The sequence below is a fragment of the Ascaphus truei genome, chromosome 13 (genome assembly GCF_040206685.1).
Source record: "Ascaphus truei isolate aAscTru1 chromosome 13, aAscTru1.hap1, whole genome shotgun sequence".
Classification (NCBI taxonomy): Eukaryota; Metazoa; Chordata; class Amphibia; order Anura; family Ascaphidae; genus Ascaphus; species Ascaphus truei.
The window spans coordinates 29,991,531-30,008,013 of NC_134495.1; the positions used below are offsets into that span (position 1 = coordinate 29,991,531).

The following is a 16,483-nucleotide window of genomic DNA, read 5'->3' on the forward strand; positions in this document are numbered from 1 at the left end:
TCACGGAGCAGCTCCTTTCCCCTTAATTCCACCATTTTGGTCCGTAACTGTATGGTCCTTTAGCATGGCGACCGCACATGCGCAATGTGCAGCAATGCACAGCAAACCCCTAAACCCCTATGAGAGTGAAGCACTACCTTTTCCCCACTTATTGATGCATGTACTGTACTGCAATCGTCATATACGTGCATAACTGATGTAAATAACGCATTTGTAACAGGCTCTATAGTCTCCCCGGTTGCGCACAGCTTCGATACAGGTAGGGAGCCGGTATTGCTGTTCAGGACGTGCTGACAGCGCATGCGCGAGCTGCCGTTTGCCTATTGGGCGATATGTCCTTAGGGGTTTGCCGTGCATTGCTGCACATTGCGCATGCGCGGTCGCCATATTGGGTGAGGCGCATGAGTGCGGTACAGATGGCTAGTTAGATCTTAGCCTCATCAGATCCCCCTCCAAGATGGCGACTATACAGCCTGAGCACAGGATGTCGTACTCCTATGGGTTTAGCAGTCAACAGGTAATTGAGCATTGAGTGTGTTTGTCACATGTGGTGAGGGTATATATATGTCTGTGTGTCAGTCTGTCTTTGCACCCCCCTTGAGAAAGGTTCCTCTCCGGAAAAATTCATTTTGTATTGATGCCTAATACAGACTTTTTTTGCTTATACTGATCTGAGTGCAGTCTTCCTTTACCGGACGTGAGAATGGTAATGTTGTTCTATTATTATTAGAGACTGGCACCTGTTGATGTTTTTTAGTACATTGAGTGCAAGCTGAATATTGTTTCTTTATATATATACTAGCTGAGAGACCCGGCGTTGCCCGGGATGTAATGTTCCCGTTCCTCTCTCTCCTCCCCCCTCTCTCTGTTTGTCCCCCATTCACATCAATCCAGTCCCCCCCCTCCCTCCCTCCTTTACAGCTTCATGTAGCGTGTGTGCGTCAGTCACTGTGTGTTTGCTCGCGCGTCAGTGAGTCTGAGGCAGAAACACAAACACACACAGACTGACTGACGCACACACAGTCAGTGTGTGCCTCAGTCAGTGTGTGCGTGCGTCAGTCAGGCTTTGTGTGCGCGTCAGTCAGTGTGTGCGTGCGTGCGGCAGTCAGTCAGTGTGTGCGCGCGGGGCGTCAAAGGCAGGGGGGGGCGTCAAAGGGAGGGGGGGGGCGTCAAAGGGAGGGGGGGGGCGTCAAAGGGAGGGGGGGGCGTCAAAGGGAGGGGGGGGGCGTCAAAGGGAGGGGGGGGGGCGTCAAAGGGAGGGGGGGGGCGTCAAAGGGAGGGGGGGGGGCGTCAAAGGGAGGGGGGGGGCGTCAAAGGGGGGGGGGGTCAAAGGGAGGGGGGGGCGTCAAAGGGAGGGGGGGGGCGTCAAAGGGAGGGGGGGGGGCGTCAAAGGGAGGGGGGGGGCGTCAAAGGGAGGGGGGGGGCGTCAAAGGGAGGGGGGGGGGCGTCAAAGGGAGGGGGGGGCGTCAAAGGGAGGGGGGGCGTCAAAGGGAGGGGGGGGGCGTCAAAGGGAGGGGGGGGCGTCAAAGGGAGGGGGGGGGCGTCAAAGGGAGGGGGGGGGGCGCCTCAAAGGCATGGATTCCTCCCCCTGCATTTCCTGCAGTGGACAGGAGGGGGGGGCAGTGGACAGGAGGGGGGGGGGGCAGTGGACAGGAGGGGGGGGGGCAGTGGACAGGAGGGGGGGGGCAGTGGACAGGAGGGGGGGCAGTGGACAGGAGGGGGGGCAGTGGACAGGAGGGAGGGGGCAGTGGACAGGAGGGGGGGGGCAGTGGACAGGAGGGGGGGGGCAGTGGACAGGAGGGGGGGGCAGTGGACAGGAGGGGGGGGGCAGTGGACAGGAGGGGGGGGGCAGTGGACAGGAGGGGGGGGCAGTGGACAGGAGGGGGGGGGCAGTGGACAGGAGGGGGGGGCAGTGGACAGGAGGGGGGGGCAGTGGACAGGAGGGGGGGGCAGTGGACAGGAGGGGGGGCAGTGGACAGGAGGGGGGGGGGCAGTGGACAGGAGGGAGGGGGCAGTGGACAGGAGATGGGGGGCAGTGGACAGGAGGGGGGGGGCAGTGGACAGGAGGGGGGGCAGTGGACAGGAGGGGGGGGCAGTGGACAGGAGGGGGGGGCAGTGGACAGGAGGGGGGGCAGTGGACAGGAGGGGGGGCAGTGGACAGGAGGGGGGGGGCAGTGGACAGGAGGGGGGGGCAGTGGACAGGAGGGGGGGACAGGAGGGGGGACGCAGTGGACAGGAGGGGGGACGCAGTGGACAGGAGGGGGGGGCAGTGGACAGGAGGGGGGGGCAGTGGATAGGAGGGGGGGGCAGTGGATAGGAGGGGGGGGCAGTGGACAGTGACACACACACACACACACACACACACACACACACCTCAGTTGATGCGCCCTTTCTCAGTTCCGTTTGGCGCCGGAGGTGGGGAGCGACACCTACCTGTACTTCCGGGCGCCGCCACCGTCTGACTCGGCGCCGCGAGGGAGGAAGGGGGTCCGCCATCTTACGCGCCGCGTGGCAGCTGCGGGAAGCGAGGTGATTTGGAGCGGGGAGGGGGGAGAGGTGATTTGGAGCGGGGAGAGGTGATTTGGAGCGGGGAGAGGTGATGCCGCTGGGGAGGGGGAAGAGGTGATGCCGCTGGGGAGGGGGAAGAGGTGATGCCGCTGGGGAGGGGGAAGAGGTGATGCCGCTGGGGAGGGGGAAGAGGTGATGCCGCTGGGGAGGGGGAAGAGGTGATGCCGCTGGGGAGGGGGAAGAGGTGATGCCGCTGGGGAGGGGGAAGAGGTGATGCCGCTGGGGAGGGGGAAGAGGTGATGCCGCTGGGGAGGGGGAAGAGGTGATGCCGCTGGGGAGGGGGAAAAGGTGATTTGGAGAGGGGAGAGAGGTGTGTGTGTGTGTGTGTGTGTGTGTGTGTGTGTGTTATTTATTTTTTTGGACCTTTGGCCCGTCACTCCGCCTCAGGCCAATGAGAGATGTGGGGGGCGGGCCAAGGGGGTGGTGTGAGTGTGTGAGGCCAATGAGAGGTGTGCGGGGGCGGGCGGGCCAAGGGACCAATGAGATTGCCGCTAGGGACACCGGACATCCAGCAGGCAGGCATGCATGCAGGCAGGCAGGCAGGCAAACATACAGTGCTTTCACTAATATAGTATAAGATATATATATATATATATATATATATATATATATATATATATATATACACACACACATATATATATATATATATATATATATATATAATTAGAAAGAGAAATATCTCCAATATATATATATATACACACACACACACACACACATATATATATATATATATATATATATATATATATATATATATACATATATGATGGAAACATTTCTCTTTCTAATTATTTTATTTAGACAGACTGTCAGCTTCGTTAGTGTCTGCTTTGTATAATATATATATAAAAGCAGCAGTTTCTCCCAGTAGAGGACATTATTATATTTTACCACCGGTGTACTAAGACTTACTGTCTACTAGCAAGGTGGACGAACGAGCAAACGTTTGCGGCGCTGAGGACAGTGTCTGTGTGATCATGGTGTGGCGGATCCACGCTTCTCAATGGGACGCCCCATGGGGTTAATCCTTCAGTGAAATGACCACCGCGAGTTGTCACATCACCGCGAGTGGTCACATCACCGCGAGTGGTCACATCACCGCGTGTGGTCACATCGCCGAAGACCTTCAGTGTTGCTACATCTGTAGTTGTCCCGCAGTGCACAACCACTGCTTCTTTACCACGGAAGAAATCCCAGTTCAAGTGATATTTACAGAGAAAGTGCCGGTTGATAAAAGCAGGCGCCAATTGCCAAACGGTGTGGGAGAAGTTGCATGTCACAGAAACAGCGTCTTCACTGTTTGACCAGTTAGCAATGGCACTGTTGGTGGCCACTCTAACTTCACTCGGAACCAGAGGAATCCTGGTTATGAGAAGTCAGTGGTCTTCCCTACCAAAGCCCAGTGGTCAAGTAAGACAAAAATAAATGCATTCACAAATCCCCCGAGAATGCAGCTTTGAGCCGGCATTTATTCTTGACAGAAAACAAAACTGGTGGCACTGTGAAAAAAAAATTCAAATCTTTAACATGGTATGCAGTAATATCGGCTGGGAGGATAAATGCAGCTCACCCAAGAGCCCCGTGCAGTATAACGTTACCATGGTTAGAGATTAAGAAAACAATGTTTAGCACAAAAAAAGGAAACAAGGTTCAAACAGCAGCAACAAAAATAGGGCGTGCAGTGTGCTGCTGTAAAACTCTGCTCCCTCCTGCCACGGTTGTGTTAATGTTGAAATGAAATGGAAACTTAATTTGCAAGCTTAGCATTTTGGCTGTGATTTGATAGATCTTCAATATATTTTTAGTCGGCACTGGAAGCCTATCTCTGAATAACACATAACGTCACGTGTCGCTGTTTATACGTCCCACACTGCTTGTGTTACATTTTAATATCTGAGGAAAGAATGACTTAAACCCCGTATTTGAATTAAATATTTCACGTCCACAGCTGTCTGTGTGATATCTCTATCTCCCTCTATCTAGGTATCTATGTATGAGTGGATGAATTATCTCTGGATATTTTCTTTCTTAATCTTTAATCATGGATGCATTCTGAATATCTGGACTAATATTCTGATTAATTTCTTCAAACAGGTATGTTTGTGAGCTGACTCCTATCAATTGAGAGAGAATTGGTAATCTAATTAACTATTTGGTGTGTCTGAGTTGATTAGACAAACCCCTCCCTTAAGTGTTAGTCAAATGCATGTGATTAGGTTACTTAAGTCACTGTAGCTTGGCTGTGAACATATGGCTGTGTAAGATCAAAAGAGTCACATCTTAAGTGTCATATCTAAAGTGTCTACAAGAGTTCATTTTGGAGTTGAAATTGGAGGAAGATCTGGACTCTGCATTACAACTTTGCCACTGTGAGACATTAACTTGTAACATCTGTGATTATTTGTACACTTTTATCCTCCATTACCTAGGAAGTCTCTCCTCCTCCATCTTACTATGCCCTCCCTATTGCTTTTTCTGTTTTCTGTTTCCTCGCTCCTTTGCGAATGTCTCTCTTCTCTCCAACTTCCTCACTGCACCATTATTTATACACCTCTCTCCCAACAACTGCTATACCCCTCAATAAAAAACACACACACAAATCCTCTAATCACACCCTCTATCTCCTTCCCGCTGCTAGGGATCTCCCCTAAGCCTGAAGCCAGACATACACACCTGATCTCACCCACACCTCCCTGCCATCTCTTCCCCTGTAAATGGTGTTAACCTTTTCATTTAACACTGACCTATGTTAAATCTCACCCCACAAATCAAGCATCCCAATAGCCTGCCCTCATGGCTATTGTCGCACACTCAGTCACGCCTACCACCCATTGTGACCAAGCACTTACTCCCTCACCTACTGTCTCTGTAAATTTCCCATTAAACCTCTTAGATTGTAAGCTCTTTGGGACAGGGACTTCCTTTCCTATTGTCTGTTTTTGCTGCACTTATTGTATAATTATAATTCCCTACTGTATTCTTTGTGAAGCGCTGAGTACACTTTTGGCGCTATATAAATAAAGACATAGTAAGTATGTATGTATGTATGTCATCTAAAAAACTAACCCTTGGAGTTACAGGACGTTGAGGACTTCCTCTACTGTTCAGGGCTGGAGATGGAGAGAGGAGATGTTTGCAGTAATATCATTCACATGGCCCTGTGGCTCAAATATTTGGGCACTTCACTTGACTTTTTGCTCTGAAATGGCTAAATGGTAACTCAACATGTAGGTCAGGGATGCGCAAACCTTTCCGGCTGCGCCCCCTCCCTGCTCTCCTCCCCCCTTCTCGGCTCCAGCGTCAAATGATGCCACTGAGTCATGTGACGTCACGTGACGCCGGGTTACAATGGCGACGCGACACTGAAGACAAGGCAGGAGAAGTTACAGAGGCCTCGCGCAGTCCTCCGGCATTTAATTGAATGCCTTGGGGGAGAGCGCGGGACCTCTGTAACCGCCCACCTGCTTGCGCACCCCTGATGTCGGTAATGACTTAGCCTCTATCTCTGCTGCAAAGACACTAATTATTTGCTCAGCATTGCTGACCCTCCTGACAGCAAAACGATAATATGCAGAGATAATAAATGAGTCTTTCGTAGGGTCAAAAAGTAGACTAGTCACCTGGTTGGTATCATGATTTTGTCTCATAGTGTGATTCCTGAAAACTATTATTTTACAGCAGCAATTCCTCTCTCTCTTCCCTCCCGTTCCCCCCTAAAGAGAAGGAAATGCTTAGGGGGCAGGGTACTAGCCTTATATGAGTTATACGAACACTGGCTTCAGGGGAGAATTGCTGCTCCAATACAGTATCTTGGATTGGAGCAGGGACCTATTGCCTTGCTGGGCACACCTCGATGTTAATCTGCTTGTCTTTCTATATAGTCTTTCACTCCGCTGAACTGTAGGCGCATTATAAATAAAATCGCAATATTCATTATTAGAATAATGTAAGCAATGAAGTACCGTAAAGCCTTCTTATATATCTGGTATTACTCTAGATACAGAGGTGTGCAAACTTTTCAGTCTAGTCTCCCCCCCCCTCCCCTGCACGCGCCCCCCCTCCTTACCTTGTCTCTGGCGTGAAATGACGCTGCGGGGTGACCCGCAGCATCATTTGACGACACGTTACCATGGCGACGCATCGCCGAAGACAAGGAAGTTGCAGGGGCCTCACGCGTTCCCCTGGCAACCGCTGCGCCCCCACTGGAAAATCTTGCGCCCCCCCCACCCCCCCTTGAGGGGCGCGGCCCTCCAGTTTGCACACCCCTGCTCCAGAATCTGGTCTGGGAAGAATATAAACAGAGCAGAGGTTCATGAGATGGAAATGCAGCAATGAAGATTTCAAATGTTATTCAACTTTAAAGAGGCAACTCCTATGGACCATTTATTTATTTATTTAAATAAGTTTACAGCAGGGGGGGTCTCAGGAGCTGAACTGTGGTAATTTCAGTGCCGGGGACCCCCTGTTTCCCGAGGTACTTACTGTAGGGGGCGCCAGTATCTCTCTGCTGTTTAAATGACCCACATCATGTGGGCCAATAGGAAGCTGAAAGGGATGATGTCATGACTTCCTCTTGGCCCGCAAGCCGCTGGACATTAAAAGTCGCCATTTCAATAGCCCCAAATCCACACCGTCTGGGCTGCTACCTCCGCCCGCTTCCGAGGAAAAGTATCTTGGGAAGCAAGAGCACCCCGGCACTGAAATGAACACGGTTCAGCTCCGAAGACCCCCTGCTGCGACCCTATACACAAAATAAAAAATATATATACTGTAGTCTCACCTGGAGTGCTTCTATAAAGGTATGTTTTATATAAAGTGGTTAAACACTAGAAGAAAAAAAATATTTTAAAGCCCTAGAATTGTTCGGAAACTTAGTAGGTGACACGTTTACTGAAAATCGACTAATAAAGTGATAGCGTATAACCAAGTGTTGTTAAAGTGCTGCCACTCTTTCAAACATACTGAATGCATCTTAAAATTACAGTCTGTGTTGTGAATGTCAGACGTAAAATTCTTTTTGGCCCATACATGCATACGTTCTGTCCAAGAGCCAGAAACTACACAGGGAATCACGATTCCAAAATAGGATTGCCAAGGGGAGGTATGCAATATATTGAGTCGTATTTAAGCCACATAGATAATACTTTCCAACAATCAGGCGTACAAACAGGATTTCAAGATGTCTTTTAAAGCATACATTGGCAATGGTTATTTTGGCAAGAGATAAGGCCCTAACAAGGCTACTTGAAGAATAGTTTGCACAATTCTGGCCACCTAATTATGGGAAAACTTTGCCACGGTTTAAAAGGTATACTTAAAGGAAACCAAATGTTTTAGGTTTATAGGTTATAAAACGGAGACTAGCATAGAGGTCTCATAAGGGAAGGGCATATTAGATTCTGAAAACAAGAAACGTAGCGAATAAAATATGTGTTTTCAAGCAAGGATAAGTCGAACACAAGATGCAAGAAGCTATATACCCAAGTCAAAAAAAAAAGGGGATTATCATATATTCTGCAAAATGCAGACAGATTTTCTTTACAGAAAGAATGGGTGGAAAATAGAGGAAACTGCCAAAATCAACAAGAGGCACACGGAGTGGTAAAAAAAAAATTATTCAGGGGGGAGATGGAAACATTTTTGGAAAATGAGAGAATGCTGTATGAAACAAAACATTACAATGTGCAGCCACAAGTTAGATTTCTGTGGTTGAGTTAATGAGAACTACAGATTGCCGACCAGAAAAGTTAATTGAGGAACCCTTTGTGGAATGGATGACGATAGAGTATATTCTTTTCCTTTCTTATTAGGGCTCCGTAAACATGTAAAACACACCTACACATACAGTGACCTAAGAGTCAAAGAAAAATCTCAAATAGAATTCACAAACATATTCTGTCACCCCAACCTTAACGAAGATTCGAAAACCTAGTTAGTGCAGAACCATAGTACCATTTCGTGGGAAACGTTGAAAATTAACACTTTACTAACGTCTTCTCCAAGGTAACAATACGATTAAAACATCTAAAAAGGTAGAGAGAGGATTGGGTAAGGTTTCCATTAAGTAGGGGTATTAACTTATTTTCAAGTTAATGTGGATCTAAACAGCTTGAAGGGTTGGGGGAATTCTCTAACAAACAAAAGACGAGTGAGGATTTCTGGAAAATCTTATATTTTTGCAAATGAGATTGTCCTTTACATCTCCATATAGAGTAAAGCCAATAATTCTGCATACTTATTAAATCATTTCATGACTCACTGGGAATAGATATGGTATTTATCATAATTTAACCCCTTAAATCCCTCTGGCACTGGGATTAAAGGAGTTAATAAAAGAAAATCTAGAAAATGTAGGTGTTACTTGTTCGGGGGGGTGGGGGGGGGGGGGGGTAATCCAATAAACTCCCAAGCGGCCGATTAAAAACCACCATTCAAGTAATTGGGAGTTTTCGGGCGATAACGGTGTGAATGGTCACTTCGGAGCATATTGAGTAAAGCCCTAACTCATTACAATTGGGAGGAAAGGGGATATTTGCTAATGTTTCCAGATTACAATACTGGAGCAAAACCAGGGCAAAAAACAACACCATATTTATTAAAGGAAAGGAATCCAATTGAAAGCCCTTGGAGTTTTCCTGTAATAAAGCCGGTTGGAGCTGGGGTACATTAGTAAATATCTCCCTAGAACTTCCTTCTAGAGGCTCATATTGTTAAATGGCCCAGTTTGTTCATTTTTTCTCCACCCTACATTCTTTTGGGGGGAAAATCCCCCATAAAATGTGGTTACCGTCCATTCATTCAAGTTTCTCTAACCCAAGTTATTACCACTGGTATGTCCTTTGCCAGGACGCAATCCCTTCTTTGTCACCTTAGTCATTTTAGAGACACATTAACTTTAGAAATGATGTGAAACAGGTCCAAGTTGATGCTGTGTCTGCCCATCATCTCCTCGCTTCCGTGTCACCTACAATTGTCTCCTCACCCTCAATGCTCTACACTCTTCAGATCATTTGTTTTCGTGCTATATACCACTGTTTTCTGATGTCTCCTTTCTACCCCTGGTATCTCTACTGCTCTCTCATCTAAAATCCTTTCCCGTCACTACGCCCAAGCTATGCAGTATGCTTCCTTTACAGTCAGTATACATTAAACACCTCTCTTGCCACCTTCAAATCAAATCCCAAACAAAAGTTGCAAATGAAACATTTCAATAGCCCAGACTCAAACATTGCTCCTCACACCAACATAGGCACTTACCAACTATTGTGGTCAGGCCTTGCCGTCCACTGCACGTATTACTTCCCCTACTGTCTCTAAGTCTCCCAACATACCACTTAGATTGTAAACACTTGAGTGTGCCACTTATGTTCTCTTCGTCACCAGCTTTGATATGGTCTGGTCAAGGCTGCCTTAGTGAACTCAATACAGGTGTTTGTCATTAACATTTCGTCCTATCAGATAGTACACTTAAGAGAACGACCCATTCTATACAGAAACATATGTATTTGTCGGAGCTTAAACTATCACAAATATTAAATATTGGCATGAATATAACATAAAAGTAAATAGGCTGGAAGGTGTCTTCCGGCAGGTAAGGTGGCTTACGGAGTAACACTGCTTAGTAAATTGTGTCCTTTATGGCTCATTCCCTTGCTTGGGGCACCTACGTTGTCTTATGGGACTGGCAGTTCTTCATAAAAATACTCCTTAAGAAAAAAAGTCATAAAGCCTTTATTATATTTTTGTGATTTCTCGACTAATTCTGATCCTTCATAATATCAATTCATATTAGTCTGGCCATCCAGTTGAAGGCGTCGCAGACATCAATGGTGGTTATTTAAATCCAATTCTGTTTTTCGCCGCTCAATATGCCAGGAATGGAAAGTGTCACAATGGTGAAGAAAAGAAGGTTCTAAAGCCGCAGAGAACGGTTGAACATCAGCCTCTATTTTTGACTTGAGTTGCATGCATCGCTGTCTGCAATTTATTACTGACTCAATTGATTACTTACTGCTACACTTCAGCGTGGTTATAATAAGCCATTAATAAAATACTGACTGAAAATATTAGCTCTGCTCTCTATCATCTAAAACTGGTCAAATCGATTTAACATGGGCTGGGTTACACTTCGGAGTGGAAATATCAGAGATCAGTATATATTCCTTCTCCTCCCAAACATATTATAAAACCCTCTCAGATTAGGAAATACCACAGCATTCAAGGCGACTACAGTGTCATTGTTTAACTAGTTGCAAACGATGCCAAAAAGCAGAACATTATTGCATGCGATGCATTCAGTTGGAGCATGATTCCATGATATAGCCAAGACCCCACAAGTTATAACTGGGCCCATCAGCCCGATTCCTGGCCTTTGCCTCAAAACAAGTAACTGCAATGAGAATGTGTGGTTGACTTTCATTTTTTGACACAAGTGCCTGGAATCTTTGCATAGCGTGGTGAAGAATTTGCTGTGTGTTGACTGAATTGCATTGGCTTGTGGGGTCTTGGCTATATAATAATAATATCATCGAATCATGCTTACGCTGCTGCAATTGAATGCCTAGAATGTGCATTGCATTAGCTTCATAAATAACCCATCAGAGTAAGATGTGCGAGTCTTTCCAACCAATGTAACCATTCGGATTTTCATGGTAGACAATATATCATGAATTTGTGTTACCCATGCCTCTCATAACTCCTGTTCCTGCCGAAGCAAAGGAGTTAAGAAATATACATGCAGCAGCAAAAATTAGATATTTTTCATATCTGAAGGAACCTTCTACATAAAATCCCCCACGTATCATTTCCATGCTGGACCGGAAAAATGGTAAATAACCCGCAGAGAATCTCTGGCTGTAAATAACTGAATACCTCCAGTCACACTAATATAAACAAATTCCACTAGATTAAAGCTACTATAAAATGTTACCTATAACAGTACTAGTATATTATATAACTACTATATATTTTGGCAAGTTGTTTGTCTGTTTGCTATGGATTTGGACACCTCACCACTTTTTGTCTACGTTTGGATACAATTGGACGCCATTTTGAATCAAGATGGCAAACTGAACCTTTAAAAACTGCACTGATCTTAACCAAAATCGCCAGGATTGTATTGTATACTGTACAGTATATATAGGTTTCGTGGTCTTGGAGCTATGTAAGCAAACACTTCAAAAGGCTGGACATTTTAAAGTTAAGGTGACACGCAAACTTAACCCCCATCCCCTCCCCAGCATGCTTTGCTGATATCATAAATTACGTCACATAGGACATAACTGATGACATTACTGCTAACATCACTGATGACATCCCAATATGACATAATTTAATTTAATGACATCACAATATGACATAACTGATTTGTATGTTTTGCGCCTGATGGAAAAAACAAAAAGATAGTTTACCCAACAGCATTAAAATCAAATAAATAACTTTTTTTACATTAAGAAACTGAAATATTTTTTTTAACTATCCATTTATAAATTGCAGAATTTTTTGGTATCTTAGAATTCACGAGCAACGGCGAGTACTTTCAGCTAGTATAAATTATATAATTATTATATACAGGCATACCCCGGTTTAAGGACACTCACTTTAAGTACACTCGCGAGTAAGGACATATCGCCCAATAGGCAAACGGCAGCTTGCGCATGCGCCTGTCAGCACGTCCTAAACAGCAATACCGGCTCCCTACCTGTACCGAAGCTGTGCGCAAACGGGGAGACTATAGAGCCTGTTACAAATGTGTTATTTACATCAGTTAGGCCGCGGACATGGTGCAGGGAAGAGCGCTGAGCAGCGCTGATGCTCATGCTCTCCTGCTCAAGCCGGAGCTTTTTCGTGTCCCTGCATGAGCGTCAGCGAGCGCGCTTATGTGCCGGGTGGGAGGCGGGCGCCGGGCCTGGAGGCGGAGCGGGAGGTGGGGCTAGCGTGCCACGTCACGGCCCCGACTTTACGGACTGCCATTGGCTTCTGGCTGTCACGTGACCGGCCCTGAGCTTCCCTCAGCCGGAAAACTAAAATTGGGTTGTCGGCTGAATTTCTACACGCCTCCGCACGCCTGCGGAAGCGCCGTCTAAAGCTGTGCTGATAGGGATAATGTTTCCCCTCAACGCGGCTCAGCACAGGCTTTTTGACCAGGTCCGAGGCCTTATGCATGTATATGACGTTTGAAGTACAGTACATGCATCGATAAGTGGGAAAAGAGGTAGTGCTTCACTTTAAGTACATTTTCGCTTTACATACATGCTCTGGACCCATTGTGTACGTTAATGCGGAGTATGCCTGTATCATATATTATAACTATTATATTATACACTATTATATACTTTTGCTTATGATGATAACCCAAGTGGACGATTATTTTGCAATTTTTTAACATAGGATTGAAGTGGGGGTCTCCGGGGTTGAACACCAATAATTTCAGCTAAGGAGAACCCCTGCTTCCAGGGATACTTATCTCAAAAAGGGGTGCCGATATCTCTCTGATTTTTACAGCTCCAGCGCCACCTGGGCCAATAGGAAGCCTCACCGGATGACGTCACAGTTTCCTATTGGCCCGCAAGACGTGGGAGCTTTGAAAAGCCTCCATCACGTGATCTCGGCTAGCCAAGCGAAGCAACTTCCGGCACCCCCTACGGAGGTAAGGATCTCCGGAAGCAGGGGGTCCCCAGAGTTTAAATGAATGGGGTTCAGCTCCGGAGACCCCCTGCTTCCATACTACGTTCAAAAGTTTTTTTTAAATTCGCAAAAACAAATCGTCCGCTTGGATTGCCTCTTTAAAGAAGAACAAGTGTCCATCATGCCCACTTCACTCATCAAACAAGCCACTGCTACAGTATTGGCTCACTTTGGTTATAGGAAATACTTCTCCTGGGATCTTATGCCCACTCTGTTGGTTTTAGCTTTCTTTATTTACCTTGTATTTGATTTATACAGCATTTAACAGGTTTGCAGTTAATTCTGTTCATACTGTAGTAATTGTTTCTATTAATACAAAATGTACATACAGTATATGAAAATGTGTGTATATGTGCAGGATCAAAACGTTGGGTCTTTCTGTTGGGCGTATTACACTTATTTGTAATTAATCTACAAACGTGTGCTGTGTCCTCATTTCTCAGGGGTTGGGTAATGTATGTTCCATATTCATGGCTGCTATTCGTGCGCATGGCTTTAGTAATTGTTTCCATTTTTAATGGAGTGCTGCTGTTCTATTTGATTGTATATATACACACACACACACACACAGTATATAACATTCCAAAGCTTTATTAAAAACAGATAGAGCCCTGTGTGTGTTAGACACTGACTTCTCTCCTTTTATTTCTTGCTTAATAAATTAGATGGCTGGCTCCCTCTAGAGTTCATTAAGAAATGTAGACTTCAAATATAACAGGTTTTGCAAACAATGGGGTCTCTTTGTTTGAACACTGGCGCATGTGGCGAGATTGGACCATCTACTACAGTGTACGTTGACCCTGTGCTAAACTACCACAAAGTAAAAGATTTATGAAGCGGTGAAGCAATGATATCAAGATGTTGCACTTGCACCTATGAACTGGAAATGTATTTTGTAAGAAGCAGCATTTTTATGGAGTTTTCTAAGCTACTGTAATTCTTATGTTCACATTACATAGGTCAAACTTGGGAGTTTGTATGCAAATGTATACAAGAATCGCACAGAAATCTTACATTTAGAGCGAACGTTGATTAGTAAACATGGGCCTTCATTTTGAAATGTCCCTTCCTTAAAGCAGCAATATGGCTTTGCATTAAAAAATATATATATATATATATTTTTTTGTTACAAGATTGAGGTAGGGGGTCTCCGGAGCTGAACCCTGTTAATTGTAGATCCAGGGACCGCCTAATTCCGGAGATACTCACCTCCATAGGGGGAGCTGGTATCACTGCTGAGTTTAAAGCCCTATGTCACGTGGGCCAATAGGAAGTCGCAACCGGCCGCAACGGCTGTGTCACGGCTTCCTATTGGCCCGCGGGATAATTAAAGTCACCATTAGATTAAAACACACCATTTCTCTGCCTGCAGGGATACCGGCACCACTATGGAGGTAAGTATCTCCGGAAGCAGGGGGTCCCTAGAGCTGAAATAAACAGGGTTCAGCTCCGGAGACCCCCTGCTTCAAACCTGTAATACAATATATCTATATCTATATAATTGAAAATCTTGTTTGTGAGTCTCTGTAGACCATTTGATTGGTCCATCGGTCCGCCCGCCCTTCCACGGCTCTCATTGGCCGGTGTGTCTCCCCCACCCCGTGTGTCCCGCCCCCCCACGGCTCTCATTGGCTGGTGCGCTCTAACCCAGAGGTCCCCACCACATTGCTGCTGCTTCCTGAGGTGACAAAATGCTCCATGGTGCTGCCGGCTGTTGCTGCTACTGCTGGGGGGAGGCTTAACTGAGACGTTTGAGTATTCCCCCCCGTTTTTGACCCCCCCCAGCTCCGTTTTTGACCCCCCCCAGCTCCGTTTTTGACCCCCCCAGCTCCGTTTTTTCCTCCCGCCCAACACACACTGTGACATACACACACAGTGACACACACATGACACACATGACACACACACACATGACAGACACACACACAGAGACACACACACACACACACACACACAGAGACACACACACACACCCACAGAGACACACACACACACAGACACACACACACAGACACACACACATGACAGACAGACACACACACACACATACAGAGACTCAGACACACACACAGACACACACAGACACAGACACACAGACACACACGACAGACACAGGACAGACACATGACAGACACATGCCACACAGTGACGCATTGCCGCCCCCCTGCCTTCACCTGCCCCTACCTTCACCCGCCCCTGCCTTTCCCCCCCCTACCTTCCCCCCCTGCCTTTCCCCCCCTGCCTTTCCCCCCCCCCGCCTTTCCCCCCGCCCCTGCCTTTCCCACCCCCTGCCCCTGCCTTTCCCACCCCTGCCTTTCCCACCCCCCGCCCCTTCCTTTCCCACCCTCCCCGCCAACACTCAACACACACCTGCCGCCTCCCGCCCCTATGCACCGACATCAGTGACCAGCTGCCGCACCCAGTCACTACTCACCCGGCGCCTCCCGCCTCACACCTACCCGCCGCACTCACACCCCTACGCACAGACATACCTGACCAGCCGCCGCCCGCACTCACCACACACCCACCGCCTCACACCCGCTCACACCCGCTCACACCCTAGCGGTAGCCCCACCCAAAGCCATCACTCACTACCCACCCGCCACCCGTACTGAACACCCACCCGACACCTCACACCCGCTCACATCCTAGCGGGACACACACCTCCCATTTTTACATCACTTATGTCACCAAAATATACATTGTACTGTGCTGTGTTTACAATAAACCGTATTAGATTTTCTTCCATGTTTCTTTTCAACATCATTATACAACCTTTCCACCAAATAGTCATCCTATTGTTCCCCTATTTATAAATAATACTACTTCCCGGGCAACGCCGGGTATATCAGCTAGTATATATATATTTTTTAATAGCTAACTCGTATTTTTGCTTTAAATAAAGCAAATGGATCACTGACAACTCTATCTATCTATCTATCTATCTATCTATCTATCTACTTATCTACTTATCTATCTACTTATCTATCTATCTATCTATCTATCTATCTATCTATCTATCTATCTATCTATCTATCTATCTATCTATCTACTGTATCTATCTACTGTATCTATCTATCTATCTATCTATCTATCTATCTATCTATCTATCTATCTATCTATCTATCTATCTATCTATCTATCTACTGTATCTATCTATCTATCTATCTACTGTATCTATCTATCTATCTATCTATCTATCTATCTATCTATCTATCTATCT

The 16,483-nt window shown here is 46.4% G+C and overlaps 1 protein-coding gene across 3 annotated transcripts in view; it reads right to left on the bottom strand.

Annotated features, from left to right (window-relative positions):
• The window catches only part of TTC28 (tetratricopeptide repeat domain 28), a 548,651-nt gene that overhangs the window by 55,261 nt on the left and 476,907 nt on the right, over positions 1 to 16,483 (bottom strand). The window lies entirely within an intron of this gene.